We start from the raw sequence: 6,350 nt of genomic DNA on the forward strand, positions 1-6,350 counted from the left end.
GGTTATTTGTATGTAACCCAAAATTCAGCTGCCTGGCTAAACTCAAGTCTTTTGATCATCCCGAGTCAATCTGTTCTTCAAAATTAAAATTAACCTGTGCAAGTGCAAATTGGTGCAACTTATCTAGAGGGTAATTTGATAATAGCTATTAAAATATTTGACCTAGGAATTCCAGTCTTAGGGATTCATCCTATTATTAGTGCATTTGCAAAATTGTTTAAGTATAAAGATATTTATGTATAAGCAAAATATTAGAAAATCTAAGTTTCCTTTAAAAAGAGTTAGTTAAAGAAGTCATGGTACTTCTGACAATGAATTACTATGCAGACAAATTTAAAAAAAAACAAAACAAAAAACACCTCCTTTCCAGCGGTGGCGACCTCCCACGAGAACATGCCCCTCTCTAAGGACCTCCTTCACCCCTCGAGAAGAGGAGAAGAGGCGCCTGGTGCAGAGCCCCAATTCCTACTTCCTGGATGTGAAATGCCCAGATGCATAAAATCACCACCATCTTTAGGCATGCACGAACGGTAGTTTTTGTGTGTTGGCTGCACCACTGTCCTCTGTCAGCCTGCAGTAGGAAAAGCAAGGCTTACAGAAGGATGCTCCTTCAGAAGGAAGCACCACTAAAAGCACCCTGAATCAAGACTAGCGAGGAACCATTCCATAAACACAGTTTGCATTTAAAAACAAAAAAAAACTTCATGTGGTGATATGAAAGGATATACCCAAAATTTGTCATTAAGTGAAAAAAAGTTGTGCAGAAGATTAGGTAAAGTACGCTACTATTTATGTGAGGAAAAAATAACGTATAAATGTACATGTTTATAAAAATGCTTGAGATATCTCTTGAAGGACACTCAAGAAATTAGTAATAATGAAGGCCTGAATAACGAGGAAACTGAGAGGAGAAGCATGTTTATTTTTCCCTTACACCTTCTTTGAAATTTTATGTGTGTATGTAATACCTGTTGAAAAGAAAAAGTTAGCTTTAAAAATAGGTAATTACATTAGAATGTTTTAAAAGCAAGGAAACATTTACAAATGCAATGAAGAAAAATATTTTTTAAGATGGATCCCTGTCCTGTGTTATACACAGGAAGAATCTATGTCCCTCCCAGCATCTCCAAGGATTCTTGCAGAGAAGCGGGACTAAGATCTCTCCCAGTCACCTCCCATTCCTTTATTTCACTGGCTTCTTAGGCTCATCCCTAAGTCTTGCCTCTTACATATGCTGCACATCACGATCAACAGCATCAGCAGTCACTGGCTCTAATTCAGCCTGTTTTTTTTTTCCTTCCAAGTTCTCTTGTTCTGGTCTTAGAGCTCTTTGCAAAACTCTCTTTAATAGTAACACAAATGCAGAAGTCTTTTCTCCCCCCAGTTAGTGCACAATTGAAAACTTGGATGTATGAGCCCCAGCTACCCCCACAATAGCATTTTGTGAAGTAGCCATTCCGGTGGTACCAGTGGTACCAGCGGTCAGCCACAGCCATCACGGCACCTAAATCTTTGAAATTACATAAGACTTCTATCATTATCCTGTCACTGCCCTTCACTACCCTTTCCCAGAGGTCTGCCAGTATTGAGCATCTCTGAGGTGTGGCCAAGACACAAGTGATGAAAGTCCTTAACTCATGTCCTAATCCAATACCCACAGTTTCTGGCAGCATATGGCCCCCTCCAGGGGCTCCACTGCTTGTCCTGTCACCTACTCTACAGGAACGGCCCCATCTGTAAGGGATCCTCTCCCAGCAAATGCAGCAGGATAAGAACATTGGATCGATCAAACCACACCTGCCAAACACCTCCTGTCCCCTTTCAGGAACTCTGTGGCCAGAGATTTACACACTAATTTCTAGAATCCTCTCTCACTTGTTATTTCTGGAATTTCTTGGTCTTGATCACCCTAGGAAGCTCACAGAATGCTGCATACATAATGCTCCCTTCTACCTAAAACTTCCCTTCTTGAATTATAACTTCAAGAACCATTTCAAGGAGTTTCAGTAAGTTCCCTGACTTTGAAGTCTTGTTCAAAAAACAAAATATCCCATGCAGGTGAATGTCTTAGCGACGGTTGGTTAAGTGTGGCAGTCCTAGCAAAAATGTCTCCTGGCTCGGTTTTCGAGCGTGACTGAACCCCGCACGCAGCCAGGCACTGCACTGGAGTTCAAGACTGCTCTAGGCAGTCTTGTAACCATAAAACATAACCCTGCAGTCAGTCACCTGAATGTCTGCCAGTCCTCCAGCCTGCAGGGTTTACTCCACACCGCAGGGTTTAAATTCGGATGACACAAATGCCACCCTCTGTGTGGTAAGACACCTACCATCCCACCTCCAATATCTCTGGTCTTGAGAAAAACATATTTCTGCTCATCTCTTGTTTCGAGGTCCTACTTCTGCTGAATTATTAGCCCCTCTTACATGTCATCCTGTGCAGCTTTTTCCTCCTCAAAATAGTGTTTTCAAATCATCCCACCCTTTGACTATTCCATCTTATTCTTATCCTTCAAACTTACTAATTTTAGGTTCCCTACTCTAACTATTTTTGACCTCATGGCAATCTTTAATCACGGGCATGACCATTTCTTCACTTCCATCACTGCCCTCTGGGTCTCGCTTCCATTATTTATCTTAGATTCTGTGACCCAGCATTTCTCCCTGAAAATACCCTTAACCCCTTTGCCCTCGTCTTTCTTCTTTGCCTTTGCGTGGAAAACCTCAATCCTGCTAGACCACAGTGTACATATCTCACGACCGCATGCGAGCACCTTCCACGATTGCAGAAAGTCATGCAGCCGTGCTGACGGTTGTCACATTAAATTTCTGGCCACAAATCCCAAGTAGGGAATTAACACTGCCAGACAATCCTACTCTACATCCTAGCAAATTTCCCTACGCATTCTTGACAAGACTGCTTCAGACCTTCTCTCCTATGCTCACGCCTCCAGCTCCCTCGCTCCCCTCCCTCTCAGCCGATAACTTTACTTCAAAGTTGTAACCATGTAAGAATGTTCACAAACTACTTCATGTATATTTTAGGATAGAGAAAATAAATAATTTTACCATCGTTCAGTACCGAGATTTTCAGCGTAAAAGAAAAGAGATAAGAGAATATAAACATAAAATCAAAGAAGTAAATAAACATCCCAAACTTGTTAAATTTCAATTGGAAATAGTGATATGAATTTAATTTTTAAATCTGTCTATCAAAGTGTAGAAGAAAATGCCATCCCAAAACATGCCAATTTGGTATAAGCATCATTTTGAGCTGAAAGCAATTGAGAAGAAGTAAACAGTAAAAGCTCTCTACCTTCGTCTTAAATCAGGACATAAATTTACAAATGTGTAGCTCTTTTCCTCTCTACCAAGAAGGATGAAGGTTAATCCTGGAGACAACTTTAGAAACTTATCAATGGAGAATCAACAACTTACAGCTGCATAACAAATTGTACTATTTTTTTTTATGCTGACGTTGGTTAACGAAATCCAGTAAGTTTCAAGTGTACGATTCAACAGTAAGTCATATTTATATTGCATTGTGGGTTCACTGCCTATAGTTAGATTGCTTTATGTCACCACGTATTTGACCACTTTTACCCCATCTACTTCCCCCCATCCCCCCACCTTCTGGTAACCACTAGTTTATTGTCCATGTTCCTGAGTCTCCATTTGTTTGTCATGTTTGTTCGTTGCTTTTAGGTTTATATCCTACATATAAATGATATCATGAGGTTTTCAACTTTTTCTGTCTGGCTTATTTCACTTAGCATGATTATCTTGAGGTCCATCCATGTTGTTGCAAATGGCAGTATTTCATTTCTTTTTATGGCTGAATAATTTCCATTGTATACATGTATCACAGCTTCTTTAGCCAGTCATCTATTGCGGGACACTTTGGTTGCTTCCATGTGCTGGGCACTGTGAATAATGCTGCTATGAACATCAGTGTGAATGATTTTCTAATCTTGCTAAATGTCCGTGAATAATGCTGCTATGAACATCGACGTGCAAATATCTTTTTGGGCATATGTTTTCAAGTCTTTGGGGTAAATACCCAGTAGATCAACTCTTATTTTTTTGAGGAACCTCTATACTCTTTTCCACAGTGGCTGTACCAATTTGTAGTCCCACCAGCTGTGAGTGTATGAGGGTTTCTTTTTCTCCACATCCTCTACAACACTTGTTATTACTTGTCCTGTTGATAACAGCTATTCTAACAGGTGGGAGATGTTATATCATTGTGGTTTTGATTTGCATTCCCCTAATGGCTGGCGATGTTGATCATCTTTTCATATGTTTGTTAGCCATTTGTATGCCTTCTTGGGAGAAGTGTCTGTTCAGGTCCTCTGCCCATTTTTTAATTGCATTGTTTGTCTTTTTGTTGTTATTGAGCTGTATGAGTTCTTTGTATATTTTGGATATTATGCCTTTATCGGAGGTGTTGCTTGAAAATATATTTCCCCATTCAGATGGTTGTCTCTTTACCTTGTTGACGGTTTCTTTTGCTGTGCAGAAGCTTTAGTTTGATATAGTCCCATTCATTTATTTTTGCTTTTAACAAATTGTGGTCTTGTTTACCATGGTTTTCCTGGTACCCTCCCCATAATTGTTCTCCACTCCACACACTTTTCTTTCTTTTGTCTTTAGCTGAAGATGGTATTTAAGCTGGAGTTCTAAGCCACCTCTGAGAATTACTCATTTTTTCTTAGGTATCTCCCATGCTTACATGAGATATACATGTTAATAAACTTCTGTTTGTTTTTCTCTTGTTAATCTGTCTTTTACCACAGGAGGCTCAGCCAAGAACTCGAAGAGTAGAAGGAACATTATTTTCCCTCCCCTACACTGCCTATCTATCTATCTATCTATCTATCTATCTATCTATCTAATCTATCATCTCTTAGCTCTAACCATTCAAAGACTTAGAAGCAATCTTAAACCAGTGACAATGTGTATATCTAGTACCCAGAGTTTGTGTTCTAAATACCATCCCTTACTAAATGGAAGCAAGGCTTCTTGGAGAAATAGCCAACTCCAAGTCTGAGGTGGAGAATACATGTTGAGGCAGGGATAAACGCTACCATATGCTGTATGCCTGATAAGGTAGAATTCAAGATCTTTCCTAGGGGGGAAAAAAGGAATTTTCCTATGTAAAGAAGCCAACAGCATACATGCAGTTTATTTACATCAATTACATCTCATTAAAGTTGTTCTTTTTTTTAATTAGGAGGCAGAAACTGTCTAACCAAACAGTTCTTAAAGTGTGGTCTGAAAAGGACCCCCAGATCCTCTCATGTGATCAGCAAGGCAAAAACTTTCATAAAATTACTAAGATGTTATTTGCATTTTCCCACTAATTACGTTTGCACTGACGGTATAAAAGCAACAATGGGTGAAAATGCTGACCACTTAGCACAAATCAAGGAAGTGACGTGAAATTAGTCACTGTATTTTTATATGACCATACACTCACAGTAAAACACACACACACACACACACACACACACACAGGATAGATTAATAGATGGATAAAAATATAGTCACTTTTACTTAAAATCATTAATTATATTAAATCTCGACTCTAATTATACATCTTTTTCCTAGTCTATGTGACAAATGGAAATCAAGCATCTCTGCTACATACCCAAGTAGGACGTTGCCCCAGGGGAGAGCACTTGTGTGATTGTTTGAGTTCTGCGCTGAACTAGCAGCTTTTTCATAAAACACCATTTTTACTTGAAAGAACTGACAGACATACTATTATTATTTTGACTTGGGTATCTGGCACATTTTCTCAAACATAAATTAAGTGAGCCTGTCACTTCAAGGAAAACAACTGACAGTGCTGGTTGCCAGTGATGAAATTTGAGCTTTTAAGAGGAAATTAGAATTTTGAAAAACTTGTATCTGCCACTGTGAGCTTAACGGCTTCCCAATACTTAGGGGTTTTCTGATGAGATCAAAGGTGATAATAACAAATGTGATTCTTTTAATATTGTTTAATGAGATATGTCAACATTCGGCAGATCCGCATAGTTTGGTAGGCCAGTATTTTCCATGTGATCAATGCCCAATGGGACAAAGTTATGTATGGGTAAAAGATCCATAAAAGTGAAAAATAGGTCAACAGATTTGATACGCTTGCAACTAAATTTTTTAAAACTACCACTTGTCAAGTTTCGGTGTGTTATTAACGAATAATATCTATGATTGTCTAAAAAAGGTCCCTAAAATACTCCTCCATTTTCCCTCTATTTCAACCAAAACAAAATACTGCAACAGATTGAATGCAGAAGCAAACATGAGACTCCGGTGTCTTCTGTCTCCTATTAGGCCAGACAGTAACG

The 6,350-nt window shown here is 39.0% G+C and overlaps 1 pseudogene; it reads left to right on the forward strand.

Moving 5' to 3' along the window:
• The first annotated feature begins 393 nt into the window (after positions 1–393).
• Positions 394–630, forward strand: LOC107195320 (annotated as a pseudogene).
• The last annotated feature ends 5,720 nt before the right edge of the window (positions 631–6,350 follow it).

Source organism: Pteropus alecto, unplaced genomic scaffold, assembly GCF_000325575.1.
Source record: "Pteropus alecto unplaced genomic scaffold, ASM32557v1 scaffold11, whole genome shotgun sequence".
NCBI lineage: Eukaryota > Metazoa > Chordata > Mammalia > Chiroptera > Pteropodidae > Pteropus > Pteropus alecto.